Here is an 18,952-nt window from a genome sequence, read left to right as displayed (position 1 = left end):
ATGAGATATTGTGCATGGATATATGATGGTAAGAAGCAGTGCTATGGGCTGAGGCAGAGATGTGTGGTAAAGACCACCCAGCATACACAGGCCCTGGTATGTCCTCAGCACTGCCAAAAATGGAACTATGTAACCCCTCTATACATTACCCGACAATAAGAATGAAAATAAAAACGGAACTAAAAAACCAAAGGCAAACTGTATGTTAATTTCGGCACTTACTATTTTGTTAAGTATATTTGAAGTTACTGAACATGTTCATTCATGTGTTCTTCCATCCATCCATCCCACATAACCATTCCTCCACCTATCCTTCCATGTCACTCAACCATTCATCCATCTCTCCAACATCCATCTTTCTACACATTCGTTTGTCAAAGACATGTCACAAATACATAAGAGATAATAAGAGCTACCCGGGTAGATGCAGAAAAGGGAAAAATCTGTGTTATTTAACATGATAGCCACCAGACACAGATATCTGTGTCATAGTACATTTCAATTGCTTCAGATGTGATCAAATGAAAAGTTACCAGTAGCCACATTCCTAAAACCCAAAGTCACATGAGACTTCTAGGGTGTACAGTACAGAACATTTCTGCTATCACAGAAGGTCACCTAAAAACTGGACAAAATACGAACTTATTCAATTTAGACTACTGGAAATAATCTCAAAAATTATCTAATAGTTACATTACTATCGCCAGTAACCCTTCTATTAATTACAATAAAAAATAACTGTCACTAAGTCCCAAATGATGTTCTAAAGAACCATTAGTAAAATTGTATTATTACGTGATGTTTAAGGTAGTTTCCTCTAAATATCAGATTGTCATATTACAGACTCATTCAGACTGTTGAAAATCAAATGAATATTATACTTGTATGCATTTTTCAAAATGGTAATTCTCCACTTGTTCCAATCATTTGAATTTACTGAGCTAGGGAATAGTGGGAACATGAGTGGAAATGGTGGTTGTCTTGATAATTGCATTGCTAAAATAGTAGACCTGAGTGAGAAAACTGTATTTGAAAAGTAAAAGTCTGTCATATGGTTCTGGAGGCTGCAGGGTCACAGCCCAAGACTGTGTATCCAATGAGGACAGATGCATATCCCACGTGGGTAGTGGATAGAGAGGCAGTGAGGAAGGGAAGGAACCCAACTTAGATTTTTAGGAGGAACTCATTCTTAAGGTCCTTCAGCTATAGCACTGGCATTTGCTCATTCTTTAAAGGACCAGCTGCCTAGGGTAGTTTACCAATTTATGCCTAGCATATGTGGACTCAAATGTGTTCAGAAAAGGGCTTGGCATTGAGGTAGAAATACACGAAGACACGACAGGAAACTACCTGTTATTCACACATACTGCAGGCGAGTGATAACCTTACAAAACAGAGGAAATCAGAAAGGTTTTCTGTAAGCAGGGGAGAATTAATGCTCAATAAACCCTGTCCTGAAATAGCTAATAATTTATAAAACCAAGAGAAAGAGGTCCGGAAGTTTGGCCTAATGGTAGAGTGCTTGCCCGCCACGCACAAAGACCTGGGTTTGATTCATAGGTACCACATACATAGTAAAAGCCAGAAGTGGTATTGTGGCTTAAGTGGTGGAGAGACGGCCTTGAGAAAGCCATCATGTTCAAGCCCCATGACTGGCAAAACACAAAAACAAAAACAAAAAACAAAACAGCAAAGCCAAACAAAATAAACAAACACAAATCCTAAGAGTAGGAATCAATTTGTTTATAAGTGACTAAAATGTTTCAAAAATTAGAGCTAAAAGGAGCAAATTATGTAGTACTCATATAAATGATATAAATCATAGAGAAGGTTGATAAGAATTACTAATGTTACCCATGTGTTAACCTCCTGTGTCTTATCTGAGTAGTCCTAACTGTAAGTGATACATTTTCCTTTGACATTGGGGTGAACTTAATAAAAGAAAGAAATCACATGCTGATAGACCTGGATGCCAGTAGCTCATAGGTATAATCCTAGATACACAGGAGACTCAGAGGTTTAGGGTTCATAGCTACCCGAGACAAGTAAATACTTAACCAGTAAAAAGCAAGAAAGTGGAGGCTAAAGTGTAGTGATACAAAACCAGTCCTAATCAAATGCCAAGCATTTGAGCCTCAGATTCTAGCCTTACTATACACAGACACACACATACAGACGTTACCAGATTCCCCACACTACTAAGCCTAATTAGCTTTATATCATATTCATACTGTATATGCTATATGTACTGGGCTTCATTGGATTGCCTCCATTTTGATGAAGCTCAGTATTAAGTGTAAAATAAATGTATGCCATCATCAATTAAAATGAGATACCCAAATCACTACACTTCTAGTAGGAGAGATAAAATTTAAAAAGCCAAAACCACATGGGATCACCAAGGAATAGAGAAATTGGAACATCATACATCACTTTGGATGTAATGTTGGGAAAATCTGACATTTTCATAAAATTAGCATTTATGTGTTATGAGCTAGTAATGATTTTCCAGAATATTTCCCTGAGAAAATGCAAGTATTATTCTAAACCAAGACTTCAATGGAATGTGTAGCCCAGGCTCAGTGGCTCACACCTCTAATTCTAGCTACTCAGGAGGCTGGAATTGAGAGTATCTCTGTCCAGGGCCAGACCAAGCCAAGTGCTTGCAAGCCCTCATTTCAACAATAAATAGCTGGGCATGGTGACTCATGCCTGTCATCCCAGTTCTGGAAGAACTGGGTCCAGGATGGCCTGGTATAAAGGAAGGACCTATCTGAAAAATAACCAAAGCTAGTCAGAGGTATGTTTCAACTGGTTAAAAATTAATCAACCCTAAACCTTCCCCGGCAAGCACAAGCCTCTGAGTTCACTCACTCTAAGCATACCAAAACGAAGACACAACCGTAAACAGGAAAAAGAGAGAATATCTGTAACAGTTGTAAGTTTCACAGCCCAAAAGTACAAACACACCTGATGTCAATGAATAGAATGAATGAATAAAATGTAATGAGGTACTATTCCAAAAGACAAAAAGAATGCAAAGGGTTCATGTAATAGTTTAAATGTATTTTTTTCAGAATGAAAGAAGTTTCATATGGAACAGTGCTTTGTGCATTGTTACATTTATATGAAGTTCTAGAAAAAGGAATAAAACTAAACTATGGTAGGAAAGAGTAAGTATAGCTCAGGTATGGTGAAGCTTATCTGTCAGCAGCTCCTAGGAGGATGAGACAGAAGGATCTGGAATTCAAGGCCAACTAGGCTATCCCTCAGACCTGGTCTCAAAAGAAAAAAGATGAAACAGAGAGTAGGGGAGGGGAAGAGGAAGGAAGGTGAACAGGAGGGAAGGAAAGAAGAAAGAGAGGTAGTGAGAGATGGAGGAAGGAAGGAAGGAAGGAAGGAAGTTAGTTGGGTATGTTGGCACATTCTTTTAATCTCAGCCCCTTTTGAGGTAGATGGATTGTGAAGAAAATGCTAATATTTACCTCATTGAGGAATTAAAAAACAAAAGTACAGAAAAAGTATTCAATCTACATGAATGAAAATAATGATACTTTCAAAACTGAATATAATTCAAAGAATGGAGAGTTGGTATGAGAGCAGAAATGGAATTAAAGTGTGCATGTCTGATGCTCAATTTATCTCTATTTTATTTTCTTTGAACAGTAGGTAGACAAATGAAATTGGAAAGAGCATTCCCAAAAGATCATCCTGAACTTCAGAAAAGTTTTCTAAGCCAGGCAGAGTGGCTCATGGCTGGAATACTAGCTAGTCAGGAGGCTGAGATCTGAGGATCTGGTTCAAAGCCAGCCTGGGCACAAAAGGACCTAAGACTCTATCTCAAATTACCTTCTAGATAAGGGGAAGTGAGGCTTGGCCCAAGGGTAGGGCAGTAGCCTTGAGGTGAAGAGCTCAGGGGCAGTGCCCAAGCCAACTTCAAGCCCCATGACCCACAATGAACAACAAAAAGAAGAAAATAAATTTTTCTAATGAAGAAATGTTAGAATTTCTAAATTTTTGCAGAAAGCATGTATTTTAAAATCTAATATATTATATATATATATATTGTTCTATCATTCACTGAAACTTCAGTTGTATTTTGTACTTTATTTTCTACTGCTACATGTATTTAATTGCACCAGTTATTTTAAGACAGGGTTTTGGTTTTTGCCCAAGGTGTATGTGGACAATGACCCTCCTATTTCATACTCTGCCACAGATGATAGGAGCATGGCGCCACGGCTGGATTTCTCATGGACAATGCCCAGGGCCTGAGTTCAAGTCTCAGCACTGGCACACATGCACAAGTATTAGGACAATATAAATATGTGATAGGCAGTCAGTAGTGTATTGAAATTGGCTAGGTAAATCTGTGAAAGCTTTTTAGTGCTTGATAAATGTCTTACTAGGTCAACACATGGTGTTCCAATGCTAGATGTTTTGAGTCCATTTTCCACTCATGAAACAAAAACCTGAGAATGAACGTCTAAATCAAGAGAGGTTTAAGCAGGGCATTATTGGCTCTGACTTGTAATTCTAGCTGCCCAGAAGGCTGACATCTGAGGATTGCAGTGCAAATTGAACTTGGTTTGCAAAGGGTATGAAGCTCTTATCTTCAGTTAACAAGAAGATGGAAAGAACTAAAAAGAACAGAAATCCTGGCCAAGTTTGAGAATTCAGTGCTGCAGCTGCAAGAGCTATTTCGTGGCAACCAGCTGGTTTTCACCCATCTTCTTCCAGATGGTTTACCAGAGTTCGGCTGGCTCTTGCTCCACTGACCTTCCCTCAGAGCTCAGTGAGGATGCCCCTACCAGCTGGGCTGGCAGCCTGCAGGTGGACTGCAGTCCATCCAAGCCCCGCCCCGCGGCCCCACCCACCCGCGCTTAGACACGCCCCTCCTGCCCAGAGGACCATGGGAGCTGCTTGCCTGGAGTCCCTGTGGAAAGCACAGTTGGAGGCCAACGGACAGGGGCTCTTGGTAGACCTACTAAAGGAGCATTTGGAGATTGTCGTACATTGACTTTACCTTAAAATAGTACTGCAGTTATAATTTAGATGTTTATTTATGTATAGTTTACTTATCATTAAGAAGTTGTTCGTTTATTTCGTGGGGAGTGGGTCCTGAACTGGGGTGGGGAAAGGTCTGGGTTTCTTGCTCACGGTTAGTGCTATACCATTTGAGCCACACTACTTAGGGATTTCTGGTGGTAAATTGGAGATAAGAGTCTCCTGGACTTCCCTGTCTAGGTTGGCTCCAAACGGTCATCCTGAGATCTCAGCCTGCTGAGTAGCTACGGTGAAAGATGTTTGACACTAACAACCAACTAAAAGTTTTCTTAATAATGGTATTGTCATTTTCTATATATTCCAGTTTCATTCAAATAATAACTTACAAAAATTTGTTAGGACTTACAGAGAATATTGATTTGGCAATTGTAAGTTAACTTGATGAAGAGGTCACCACTGAAATTTATATATCACCTTTTTCTCTCATAAAAGTTTAAAATTTCTGGATAAGAAGAAAATTTAGGGCTGGGAGTTTGGCCTAGTGGTAGAGTGCTTGCCTAGCATGCAGGAAGACCGGGTTCAATTCCACGGCACCACATACATAGAAAAAACCCGGAAGTGGTACTCAGGCTCAAGTGGTAGAGCTTTAGCCTTGAGAAAGTCCAAGGACAGTGCTCAGACCCTCAGCTCAAGCCCAGGAATGGCAAAAAAAAATTAAGAAAAGATGAAAATTTATCCAAGTTTTCAAGATAGTCAAGTCTTGTTTGTTACACTTTTAGGTACAGAATATTAGCATTTGCAACTAAGCTGTGTCCTTGGGCACCTCATTCTTGTAATTCTAGCTAGTCAGTAGACTAAGAGCTGAGGATGGTGGTTTGAAGCCAGGCCACGCAGGAACGTCCATAGTTAATCAGTAAAAAGTGAAAAGTGGAGGAGAGTGGCTCAAATGGTAGAGCACAACCTTTAAGTTAAAAGCTACAAGGCAGCACTTAGAGACTGAGGTTGTGTCTGTGCCAGTACATTCCCCAAAAAGGCCACCATAAAATACAAATTGTATGGCATCTGATTATTATAGGAATGTCACACTCATGATCCTTCTGCCTCCAGAGTAGCTGAGATTAAAAGCATGTACCATCATACTCCGTATCTCCTTCTTGTTGTTCCTTCCTTCCATTTACTGTGCTTCTTCTTTTAGGACAAGGTCTGAGACAAGGAGAGCCTAGTTGGCCTTGAATTCCAGATCTTTCTGTCTCAGCCCTCTGGGAGCTGTTATTACACATAAGCTTCACCATAGCTGACATATTATTGTTTCCTACCATAGTATAGTTTTTCTGTTTTTTTAGATAAACTGCAAAAACGTAACATTTCATGTAAAATTTGTTTCGTTCTGAGATACTTACATTTATTACATAAGCACTCTGCATTATTTTCTTGGTTTTTATTTTTTTCCTTGTTACACTTAGTGAAGTTTGAACTCAGAGGCTTGTGCTTGCCAGGTAGTTTGGGGTTGATTTTATTTTAACCATTAAGCCATACCCCTTGTTAGCTTTGTGCTTGTGATTGTCTGAATAGGGCCTTCCTTTATCCCAGGCCATTCTGGACCTCTATCCCCCTATGTAAACTTCTCACAGAACTGGGATGACAGCATGAATCACCACGTCCAGCTTTTTATTGTTGAGATGAGGGATTGTGAGTACTTGGCTTAGTCTGGTCCTGGAAAATGATATTAATTCCAGTCTCCTGAGTCGCTAGAATTAGAGGTGTGAGCCACTGTGCCTGGGCTACACCTTCTATGGATGTCTTTATTCAGATGCATTTATTTTTCTCAGGGAGATAGCTGGGATATAAGTGCTATCTCATAAAACATAAATGTAAATTTTATGAAAATGTCAGATTTTTTCCCCAATATTGTATCCAAAATAATGTAGAAGTGTTAAAATTGCTCTGTATCCTTGATGATCCCATGTGTTTTGGGCTTCTTAAATTTAATTTCTCAGGCTAAAAGTGTAGTGGTTTTGGCCTTTCATTTTAATTGTTGATGAGGTACATTTATTCTACACTTCCTCCGGGGCTTCATCAAAATTCAAGTCATATGAAGCCCTGTATATATAGTAATTATGAATATTACATGGAACTATTGGGTTAGTAGTTTGGTCATAAAATCTGAAACCAAAAAGTATGAAATATTCACAACTGATCAATCCAGAGAACAGAATGCTTTCCTAGGTAGGAGCAGGGAATTAGTCTGTCCAAAAGATTGTAAATGATATAGTATTTGAATTAAGGATTACTCCTTGACTAAAGAATGTAGTTTCATCATGTACATAGTGTGTATGAAGCCTTTGCCTTCAGGTCTCAGTGTCAGAGCCAAAAAGAAAAATAGCATTTTTATTCCAATAATACGTTTACATTGCCATTTTTTCCACAGGTGCAGATGGTGCACAACATGCCCTTGGCACCAGAGATGTAATCACACCATCTAATATATTTATGAACATTACTGGAACTATGATACTGAGGTAAAAAGCTCAGTCTAGTTGTTTTTTTTTCTGTGTTGATCTTTTGCTCAATGGCCAGACATATGTATAAAGATTTTCTTTGAGCTAGGCACCAGGGACTCATGCCTGGAATCCTAGCTACTCAGGAAACTGAGATCTGAGGACCAGATTGAAGCCAGTAGTAGCAGCAAAGAATCAGAAGTGGAGCTATGACTCAAGTGGTAGAACATTAGCCTTGAATGAAAAACGGGAAAGGATAACATTTAGACCCTATTTTTAAGCACTAGTACTGTGTTAGAAAACAAAAGCAGGCAAGTTTGCATTTCAATGTAATCTGCTTTTTCGCCTTTCTTAAGTAAGCAGATTTAAAAACATAGAAAAGTGTTATTAGTGAAGAGACTAATTCTCAGCAGTGCTATTAATTGAAACAAAAGGAAAGATCATGAGAAAGAACATGTATAGGAATGTAGGGTTCTGTACTTTCTTCAGCAATAGATATTTGAATACCCTAAGTAAAAAGACTGTGATTAACTCAAGATACTTGAGACTAGTTTTAAAGACTCTGGGTTAGAAATATCAAGTATTTCTTTTTCTTTTAATTGTTACACAGCATTTCACAGAAAAATTCTGAAGCAATGAATAGTGATGAATATAAAGATAAAAACTAGTCATAGAAACTGTCACCATACAAAAAGTTTCAAAATTATCTCCTAGACTCCCATAACCGGTTAGATTGCTGATGTCTTTGAATATTAATATGTTCAGATAATTCCCCCTTGAATACAAGTACCTATGTGTAGATATGATTATACAATCTATCATCTGTAAGTCTGTCTTTTCTATCTGTCATTTATGTACTTCCTGGTATTAGCATTGGGGCTTGAACTCAGGACTTGTCCTCCTGTTTTGCTTTTATTCCCAATAAATTCCTGGTTGAACTATGCACCCTAGCTATCACTTTGTGTGTCAGGAAGTTGTGACTGGACATAGGTGTTTGGATTCCTGGTCAATGGCTCTACATCTTAAAAAGACATACTGGCCATACAAGTCGTGTATCAGCCCCTGTATTCATGATCTTTCATGTCATATACATGTTTCTCACATTTTCCTGTCCCATTCCTGCTAAGAGAGGAAGTTCAAGCATCTTGTCAGAATGTGATCCCCACATCTCCCACTGGCTCATTGTTCATCCCATTATTCTGCAGACTCCTTGCTTAGTTCTTTTGAAGAAGTGTGCTGCTCAGTCCTCTGAGGCTGAAGAGCTAAGGATACAAACTCCAGTGAAGGCACGAGGGCAAGGTAAGTAGTCCAATTTACTTCTAAAAAGTCATTTAACGGAAATTTTCTCAACAAATTTACTGTTATGTTAACTGGTCAATCAAAATGATAGCTAATAAAAGAAAGCTTAGAAGTAGATCCACAGAATAATTAAAGTAATACCCGGCATTTGCCTTTATCATTACAGGTCAAAAGTGACCTTGTGAATTGATCATTTTTTAAGTCATCAAGCTCTCTGAATAGGATCCACTCCTGCCCCTGGCCCTACTGTTTACTTTTTTTTTGCCAGTGCTGGGCTTGAGCTCATGGCCTAAGCACCGTCCTTGGATTTTCTCAAGGCTAGAACTCTACCACTTGAGTCTCAGCACCATTTCTGGCTTTGATCTATGTATGTGTTACTGAGGAATCGAACCAGCTAGGCAAGGTAGGCAAGCACTCTACCACTATGCCAAACTCCTCGCCCCCCTACTGTTTCTTTTTATCCTGTTGCTTCAATTGCACCCAATAAATTAGCCACCAAAATGGTTCCATGCACTTATCTTGGGTAAGCTTTTGTATATATTCAAGTGATGAAGATCTTGGTCACTGAAGTAATTCCTGCTAGGCCCGGTAGCATGGCCTAGTGGTAGCCTTGTTGCCTCACTTGCATGATATCTTGGGTTCAATTCCTCAGAACCCCATGCACAAAAAAGGCTGGAAGTACTGCTGTGGCTCAAGTGGTATTGTTCTAGCCTTGAGAAAGCCAATGGTCAGAGTTCAGGCCCTGAATTCAAGTTCCAGGACTGGCAAAAAAAAAGAATTTAGCTCTTGGTTACTTTGAGTACTTGAGGATTTCCACTTTTGCTTCTTTAAGGATCAAATTTTCTTTTGCTCTGAATACCATGATTTATCTGATTTTAGTAGGTGAGACTGATAAAAGATAATGGTTTTCTTGGCAGGACATGACTCAGTCTAATGCAGCAGAAGGGCAAGACATGTGTGAGAGAACATAACCTTTTGTGTGTTCATTATTTACATTGTATCTTCTCCTATAAGGGGTCTTTGTATTTTCAATAATACAGCCAAAGGAATTTATCTCGAAGGTTACTCTAAACAATCAGTGGGACAAAGCATTAAGTGCTCTATAATTCATTTCATAAGTATGAATATTGGGACACTCCTTAGAAATGTCAATATCTTATATTCAATATGATACTTAGAGTTATACTCAAAATGGATGATTATGATTTATGCTTCTGATAATAAATATGCCTCACGTAGCTGGGCACGGTGTCTCATGCCTATAATCCTACCTAGTCAGGAGGCTGAGATCTGAGGATCAAGGTTCAAAGCCCTGGCCCTAATGTCCATAAGACACTTATCTCCAATTAACCACCAGACAACTGGAAGTGGTGTTGTGGTTCAAGGGGTAGGGCAGTAGCCTTGAGCTGAGGAGCTCAAGGAAACACCCAGGCCCAGAATTCAGGTCCCATAACCAACAAAACTAAAAAAAATAAATAAATATGGCTCATGTGATAAAAGTTTAAATCCCAATCGAAGACTAAGCATTCTGAATTATGAATCCTATTTTGTTACTAACTCTTAGCTTCTTTTTGAAGAGAGAGAATTCTCAGAGGCTTCAAATTCATAATTTCATATTAAAATCATTAGTGCCAAAGATTTGGGCAGAAATATATCGTGTGCTGTGCTATGAACTTCAGTATGTGGATTGAGCGAGTGAAGAATCTGACATAATCTAACTAGTTGTGTCTGAGAGGTGTTTGAGAAGGTGTTTAATATCATAAAAAAAAACAGAATATTTCATTTTAATGAATTGGATCAGAAAATAAAATCAAATGTTTATTGGCTAATTTAAATATAGCTCAGCATAGATTCACATCGGATACACAAATAAAAGAACCAATATGCACGATAACCAAATGGAAGAAAGCCAGGAACCCATATATACAATAGGAACTTAGAATCATGGCTTCATGCCATGTTAAAATTGTGTTATATATTCAAAACTGAATCAGTTTCCCTTTCTGAATATTAACCTATGGAGACACCATCGGTGAACAAACTATGCATGTTTGCATTGTATTGACATGATGGACAAGGTATCTGTCAGCAAAGAATTTTAGCTCTAGCACCCCTTCCAATGAAGATGTTGAGAAAGATTTAAATTTCCTTTGTTCCTGAGATGGAAGCCAGAAGGAGGAAAAGTCCCTATTCAGACAACGGATTTCCTAATGAGACCTTGATCATCCATGGAAAGAAAGCTGAGAGACAAGTGAATCTCTAGGAGGATCATTGTCCAGGGAGACGAGCAGAGCATGCCAAGGTTCATCATTTTACCCTGACAGTCAGGGGTTGAGCAGTTGTCAGCTAGAAAGATACCCATTATCCTGGTGTTTACGTTGTAATTAATTGGAAAGAAATTTTGCCAAAAGCCCAAGACTCATTTTTCACAATTAAGAAATAACTGTTCTTATGCCAGACTCAAAGGAACATAGACTCAATGGTTTTGCTCATTTGTCATTATCAGCAGAAACCTTGGGCTCCCCTAGCAGAGATTTACAACAGAACAAACCGAGATCCATAAGGCCATATAGTATGATACTAAATGAAAGGACCTCCTGGATATAGAAACAAAAGCCATATAATGAGTGATTGATGTCCTTAACGTGCTATGTTATCTCTCATCTCTTTTGCTGTTCCAGGCTTATCTCATAGTGTTATAGTTTTTCACCTTGTTGTCTGATATATTGTACATATGCTTATTTGGTCATTTGAAATAGGGTAGGGAAGGGGGAAAACAAGATGAGGGGCGGGGTGGGGGGGAGGGAAATGGGAACCAAGACATGAGAAAGGGTATCAATGTTTGTGAAGTAATGCACCTTCTATCTGGTGAATATAATGTAACATTTCTAATAATTACAATAAAAATATATGAAAAAAAAGAAATAGCTCTTCTTACCAGATACTTCTCCTTTAGGTAATCAAGAACCTGGGATTTGGTAGGTCCATGTTCAAAGCCAACCCATCACGAAAGTCTGGGAGACTCCCTGTTCACAATAAGTAGCATTAAAGGAGGCAGGCAGTGTGCCTTATGAGATGAGGTCGAAGCCAGACATGGAGTAGAAAGTTGAGCAAGACTTAAGAGCAGCCCTAAGTTTAAAAGTTGACATGGTCAGAATCTGAAATCGAGAGAGAGAGAGAGAGAGAGAGAGAGAGAGAGAGAGAGAGAGAGGAGAGAGAGAGAGAGAGAGAGGGAGAGAGAGAGAGACAGCGAGCACACAAGCAGCAAGTAATTGTCCTTTTAATTTCTTTAAGCTTATTATACCTTTTTTCTTCCTAAGGGAAAGTTTACATTGTGGTAAAACTTTCAGTATTCAAAATTAACACACTGACTAAAATTCCATTGAGTTTTCTTGTCAGTGAAAGCTTTTTCTTAATGCATAGATCAATATACTCTTGTGTCCTTGTGCATCTAGGAAAATACGATTTCTTTTTCTATTGCTGTTGATCCTAGGCCTTTAATTGAGGGCCTGGGCACTGAGATGTTTTTCTTTTTTTTCTTCTTTCTTTTTTTCTGTGCCAGTTCCAAGGCTTGTACTCATACCTGGGGCCCCGAACTCAGGCCCCAGGACTAGCAAAAAACAAAAAAAGCAAGAAAGAAAGAGGCATTGTTCTTGCGTTTTCACAGGCTAGTTCTCTACCACTTAAGGCACAGCACCACTTTCAGCTTTTTCTATGTATGTGAAACCTAGGAATTGAACCCAGGGTTTCGTGCATGCTGGGCAAACACTCTACCACTAGGCCATGCTTCCGGCCCACTGAGGTGTTTTTGCTCTTGGTTACCACTCACCCATTTGAGCCACAGCTCCACTACTGAATATTTGAAGGTTTATTAGAGATAAGACTGTTAGACTTTGATTCCTAAGCAGATTTCAAATATGGATTCTGAGATCTCAGCCTCCTGAGAAATTAAGATTACACATGCGGGCCAGTAGAGCCAAGCTGACCATTACTTTTTTTTTTTACTTAATTCAGTATTACGATCTTTCTTATGATACAAATATCATCTTTTGATACATAAGCAAATTCTCTCCTGGAAAGTGTTTCTGTATTCTATTACTATCCTAGTGAAAATATTAGTACTTTAAAAAATATGTATTTGATACCCCATCCTCCATAGCTTATGGGATGTGCAAGGTTGTTTTCTGTGTTATTGAGTTAATTGCTTGCTGAAATATTCTCACCAGCCATACTTCTGTGTATCTGTAAGGTTTTTCTATAGTCACATGCTTGAATGACATGAACAATGACCTGACAACAACCATGGCCGCAACAACAGTGCCTTCACACGAAAATCAGAAGAAAAGAGCTCAGTGATAAAGACACTGAAAACAACAAAGTTAATTTTTTATGAATTCAAACATTTTTACTTAATTAATTTTGAATACTAATTAAGGAATTGTAGCCATGAATTATAGCTGAAATAGGATCTTTACATCTTTATCTTATGCATTTGCTTTTTAATTTTTCCTCTAACCTTTAAGAAGAAGAAAGAACTCCAGGTCTGGTAATGAATAATTATCTCATTTGTATATTTGATGTATGGGATTGCATGTATTTTCTGAAATACATATACATTTTCAAATACTGTTATTTAATTTATAGATCATGCACCAAATAAATGGAGCAGATGATTCTAATGTCTTCTCTCAGTTGTCTGAATTGGTCTCAGAAGAGTCTGCCTTGCCTCATTATGAGCATTTCACCATGTAAAATACCACTGAATACCTCTAAGGTTTTTTGTCTTCCCTCAGTCCTAGGGCTTGAACTGAGACTCAAGCTGTGTCCCTGAGCCTTCTTTGCTCAAAGATAGGGATCTACCCCTTGAGGCACAGCCCATAGCTGTCTTTCTCTGAATATTTTACAGGAGATGAGAGTCTTATGGACTTTCCTGCAGCAGCACCCTTGTCCTCTGTGCTCTCCCATTCTCCCTGAGGGTCATACCGCTTCCACCTACAATACTACAAGAACCATAGGTGACTTTCACATTCACGACAACTCCAGAGGCCATGGTCAGTTTTGTAAATGCTAATGCCATATTTAGTTCACACCAGGTCTTTTCAAGCAATGGTTCTCATGGCCACAACGTTATAGCTCTCACTTCTCTAGATTTCTCAAATATCTTCTCATATCCTCAAAGGGGGATTCTTGTAGCAGAGCTTTCAGTATTCTCAAGGTTTTTTAGGTGTTACTGATGCATGATGAACTATAAATGTCATAAAATTTACAATTTAGTGCTTTCACCTATGTATTCTGTGTATGTTGAATCATGGCTGATAAAGGAGTGAACACACATCAGTCACAAAAGTCTCTTCCTGCTCATTTATGTGGCTTTCTTGTGAACTTTCCAAAAGCCAGGCATGGTAACCCATATTTGTAATCTCAGTGTCTGTGGCTAAGACCAGATTTGAAGTTCCAGACCAGCTGGGACTACATAGTGGGAACCAGTGTCAAAAATTAGCAGGCATGGGCAGGAGTGGAAGAAAGGAAAAATACAAGGAAGGGAAATTCCAAAAGCTTTGTAACTTCTCATTGCCTTTAGCCATTAATTGAAGCTTCCTTTCTGTTTTCACAAGCACACTGTAGTGTAGGATTTGTTGTGAGTTTTAGCATTCTAGTTTGTCCATACCTTGAATGCACATTGGTGTCCTTCTACTATATCACTGAAGACTGCTGATGTTTGCTGTCCTGGAAGGGGTGATTTGTGATTGCGTATATTCTTTGTTGAACTGCCTTTGCATACTTTGCATCTACAAGAGTTCAGATTACCATAAGTCTAATAACTTTCTTTTTGGAGTGGATACTTTCTGGCATTAATATTATCAGTGTGTGCGTGTGTGTGTGTGTGTGTGTGTGTGTGTGTGTGTGTATAGATGTGTGTAGTAAGGCTTGAAATCCAATACACAAATCTTGCTTGTTTTTTACTTATGGCCGGCTCTGTTCCACTTGAACCTCCACTTTCTGGGTTTTGGATGGTCCATTGAAGATAAATGTCTCCTATATTTACCTGCCCGTGGTAGCTATGAACCAACATTCTGTAAGCCTCCTGAGTAAACAAGATTATAAGAGATCAACTACTGACATCCATATCTATTGGCATGTGACTTTGATCTTTATTCACTTATAAGAAATGTCAGAGGAAATCAAATGACTTATCATTAGGATTACTCTGATAAAACACTGATGTTTAACACATGGGTTAACATTCGCTATGCTCATCAACCTTCTGTATGACTTCAATCTTTTATATCTGTAATGTGCAATTAGATTTCTTGAGCCCTGTTTTTGGCAATAATTAGGTCACTTACAAAAAAGTTGGTTCTTCCTCTCTTGGTTTTATAAATTGTAGGATATTTCAGGACAGGATTTGTTGAGGGTTAATTTTGCCCTGCTGAAGCAAGGCATCTCTGATGTCCTCTGTTCTGTAAAGACATCACTTCCTGGCAGTGTGTGAACAATAGGTAGTTTCCTGTCATCTCTTCATGTGTTTTATTCCTCAATGTCAGGCTCCTTTCTGAACACACGTGATCCACTGCTCTGTCACATATGCAAGGGGGTCCTGTGTAGCTTTCCTGGATTCCCCTCATACCTCTCTGTACTCTCCAGTGTGCTGTCATGTGACAGTCAAGCTCCTAGCTTCCTTCAGCCTGTTTTCCTCACCATTGCATCTTGGGAACTTGAAGTATGCACCACCTAGCTTTCTTCTTTTTGTGCCTTGGTCTGTACCCCTCTCACAGAAGGCCCTAGGCACTGGGAACATTTTCTTTACTGTCTCTCAAGGACACCCGTCTTTAATAGTTTAGCAGTGCATTCACTGACTTCATTCTCTCAAATATGTTGTCTTCAAAGTGCTTTAGTGTGGTTTGCTTGAATCTTTTTGGATTGGCTTCATACAGAAACAAAGTTCAGTTCAGCTTACTGCACCTTAGGTAGAAACAGACTGCCATGAAGCATCAGTAAATATTGTAGATTGATTGGATAAATATCAGCTCACAGTCTCTCTTCCTGTTTCCTTTTTTAGGAAAGCTAGTTTCTTCTGGAAATTACTTCTGTGCTTAGTGAAGGCCAATTCCTAGTGCAAGGAGAAAATGCATCTTATTCCAACATCTAGTAAAATGACAGTGATCATTATACTGCCTTTCCACTGCCCTAGGCTCTAAGCTAACCCAGAACAGGGATGTAACTCATTTACCTGCAAAGCTTCATGCAGTGGTTTCATGGGATAGAGTCTCTTTATGCACTTGGACAGAGAGTGAATGAGAAAATGTGGATACATGTGTTCCTTTATGGTTAAAAAACTGAGATAGCTTTTTTCCTGTTTTATTTCAGGTTGTCTGTTTCACCCAGAATGCACTTCATTCATGTAATGATTTTCACAACTTTAAAAAAAGACAGTGTAAAATACATATGAGAATATGTTTGGAAAATATGTTGAGATGCCGAGAAAAAGAGCACTAAAATAGCAAAGAATGTGTTATCATGGTTACAATGTGAAGAAGAGCAGGAAGGAGAATTTTGTCATTTTGAGGTATATGCCAGTCTGTATGGAAATTCTTCAACAGCATTTAGATATATACATACAGCTTCATAGCTTTGACTCCCCTCTCCGTTGCTTAAAGTTGTGTTTTTGTTGTGTGGACAGTTTGGGACAAGTTATTTTACCAATGATACATGTAATAATTAAAGGCAAATTTCTTAACTCACAATTATAATGACTTCCTAAAACTAGAATATCCTGAGATCTCATTGTAAGGCAAAATTTTTGAATATAGTATTTGTTGATGCTGCTAGAAATATTTTGTATGTGATCATTTTATATGTTCCTATTCACTTACTTTCAATAACTATTTCTCTGTATAGGATTGTAAAATTTAACATGAGTAGTTAACAAAGTTTTTGATCAGTTCCTCCAAAATACTGATAAAAAGTTTCTGTTCGTTCACAATTCCTCAGCATTCAGCCATGTTGTCATACTTTTCCATTATTGCTGACAGTAAATGCATGCAAAGGCATTTTTCATTTATTCTTTTGTCCTGGTCCTCAGAAATTCAAGTTCCAAACTACATAAATTTTAATGGCATTGTAAAAGTACATTGTGTATCAGTGTTGCATCACTTGGATACACTCACCACTGTAGGCCATCTGGACTGTTCCCATAACTGGGCTATTATGAATATTACAGAAATGAACATAGAGGCACAACTGTATTTACAGTGTTCTGGCTTGTGTTTTTCTGCATAGATGCCCTGGAATGATATGGCTAGGTCACAGTTAAGGGATTTTTTGAGTAACTTCTAGACTGCTGTCCAAAGTGGTTGTATTAGTTTACAGTGAAATAGGATTCCTTTTCCCTCAAATCCCCACCAGCATTTGTTGTTCTAATTCCTAATGTTGGGCAGTGTAACTGGAATAAGATGAAATCTCGGGGACATTTTGCTTTGCATTTCCTGTATGGCTAGGGATGTTGGATTGCACATCTCGGTTTCTTTGTCATTCTTACCTCTTCCTCTGAGAAGTGTGTGCTCACTGTTTCTCATTCATTCACCTAACATGGAAAAGAAAGGAATGGTACAGACAACAGCTGCACTGATGTGACTTTGAAAATAGCTCCTTGGTCTCTACATATCTTTATACACATGTGTATTTATATGCAGATATCTAGCCTTTGATGGAAGACTTCACAAGTATGGTTCATTTTTGTTTGCTTTAGTCATGGGCCTTGAACTCATGGCCTGGGCTTTGTGGCAGTTCATCAGCTCAAGGATAGTACTCTATTGCTTTGAACCTCAGCATCAGTTTAAGTTTTCTGATGGTTTACTGGAGAAAAGAGTCTCTCAGATTGACGCAAGGTCAAATAGCTCTTCCTTATCTAAAATCTCTGTCATAGCCTGGGACTTATTGTGAGTGGCATACACAGACTGAGATCATCTGACTAAGCATTGTGGTTGCAAGTACTTGACCTCACAACGGAAAATGTCTTTGAGTTTGTCTACTGTTTCTGTTTCATTTCAGAATTGAACATAATTGCATCCCTGAGCAAGATATGGACAGGCTATCAAGTATACTATGTATTGTTATACTCCAGAATGGCTTAACAGTCAGAGGACAAGTACATGGATATGCCAGGTATTTGGCTAGGAAGTTCAAGTATGATAATATTTGTTAGTATATTGTCATCATTTTCAACATTGCAAGTACACAAAATGTTAATTTGGACAATATCAGAGAAATCATACTTTTTATCTACAGTGATAGGTATTGAAAGCATGGCCTTGTGCATGATAGGCATGTGGTTTGCCAGTTGAGCGACATCTCCAGCTTAGGTTTTCCCTCTGCCACTTCTCTCCGGTGGTGAGATATGAACTCAGAGCCTTGAACTTTCCAATTTAGTTTCAAAACCAAACACGAGGACATAGTGATACCAATACTCTGTCTTGTATACTGGTATTGTCTCAATATTCTAAAGCATTCAAACGACAAGGACATGAACTCAGCAGGTGCTTCGGTCCAGACAGGCACTGAGGATATTACTCCTTTGAGACCTGTATCTCCCAGTGCTGTCATGTAAATTGTTAGTGCTGAGGCTCTTATTTGCTGATTATTTGTTCTTGTACTTTAGAAAATGCGTACAACCCCTTTGAATTGGGTTTCATACACAGGTGGTTTGATAAGGATTTCTTTAAGAGTTCTAGTTCTCTGCTCAGTAGAAGAAGAATCCATCTCCTTATTGGTGTCTCAGTCATTCCCCCAACTTGTCAAAGGGCAGAATGGCACACACAAAGGCTGCACTGCTGTGACCTTCAAACTAGTTCCTCACAAACTTGGTGCTTGTACTCTGTACATCTTTATACACCTTCTATCTATATTCCGGTGTCTGAACTTTTTTGGCTGACCCCTCTGGATGTATATGTACTCTGCTCCTTATTATCAGCACTGAATTGTTAGATTCTACACAGTCAAATACTATGTGAATTTCTACACATACTTGTCCTCCCCAAATACCTATAATTCACCAAAAACTAAGTCTACTAGGCTGTATTTCCTGCCTTTTCCTAGAAATGAGGTTTCTTGTTCTATTGAACTGTTCACCTCTGCTAAACAAAGCTTTT

At 38.6% G+C, this 18,952-nt stretch overlaps 1 long non-coding RNA gene across 2 annotated transcripts; it reads left to right on the top strand.

Annotated features, from left to right (window-relative positions):
* Positions 1-4,933: 4,933 nt before the first annotated feature.
* Positions 4,934-17,897, top strand: LOC150039504 (uncharacterized). 2 transcript variants are annotated; one of them, XR_016534350.1, is made up of 4 exons: positions 4,934-5,035; positions 7,436-7,526; positions 8,711-8,804; positions 17,856-17,897. It is a non-coding gene; the product is annotated as an uncharacterized LOC150039504 (long non-coding RNA). The 2 variants fall into 2 exon arrangements; XR_016534349.1 differs by lacking the exon at positions 17,856-17,897 and adding an exon at positions 16,173-16,380.
* Positions 17,898-18,952: the final 1,055 nt, after the last annotated feature.

The sequence above is a fragment of the Megascapheus bottae genome, unplaced genomic scaffold (genome assembly GCF_031878675.1).
Source record: "Megascapheus bottae isolate mThoBot1 unplaced genomic scaffold, mThoBot2.hap1 HAP1_SCAFFOLD_91, whole genome shotgun sequence".
NCBI lineage: Eukaryota > Metazoa > Chordata > Mammalia > Rodentia > Geomyidae > Megascapheus > Megascapheus bottae.
This window is presented reverse-complemented; position numbering and strand designations above follow the sequence as displayed.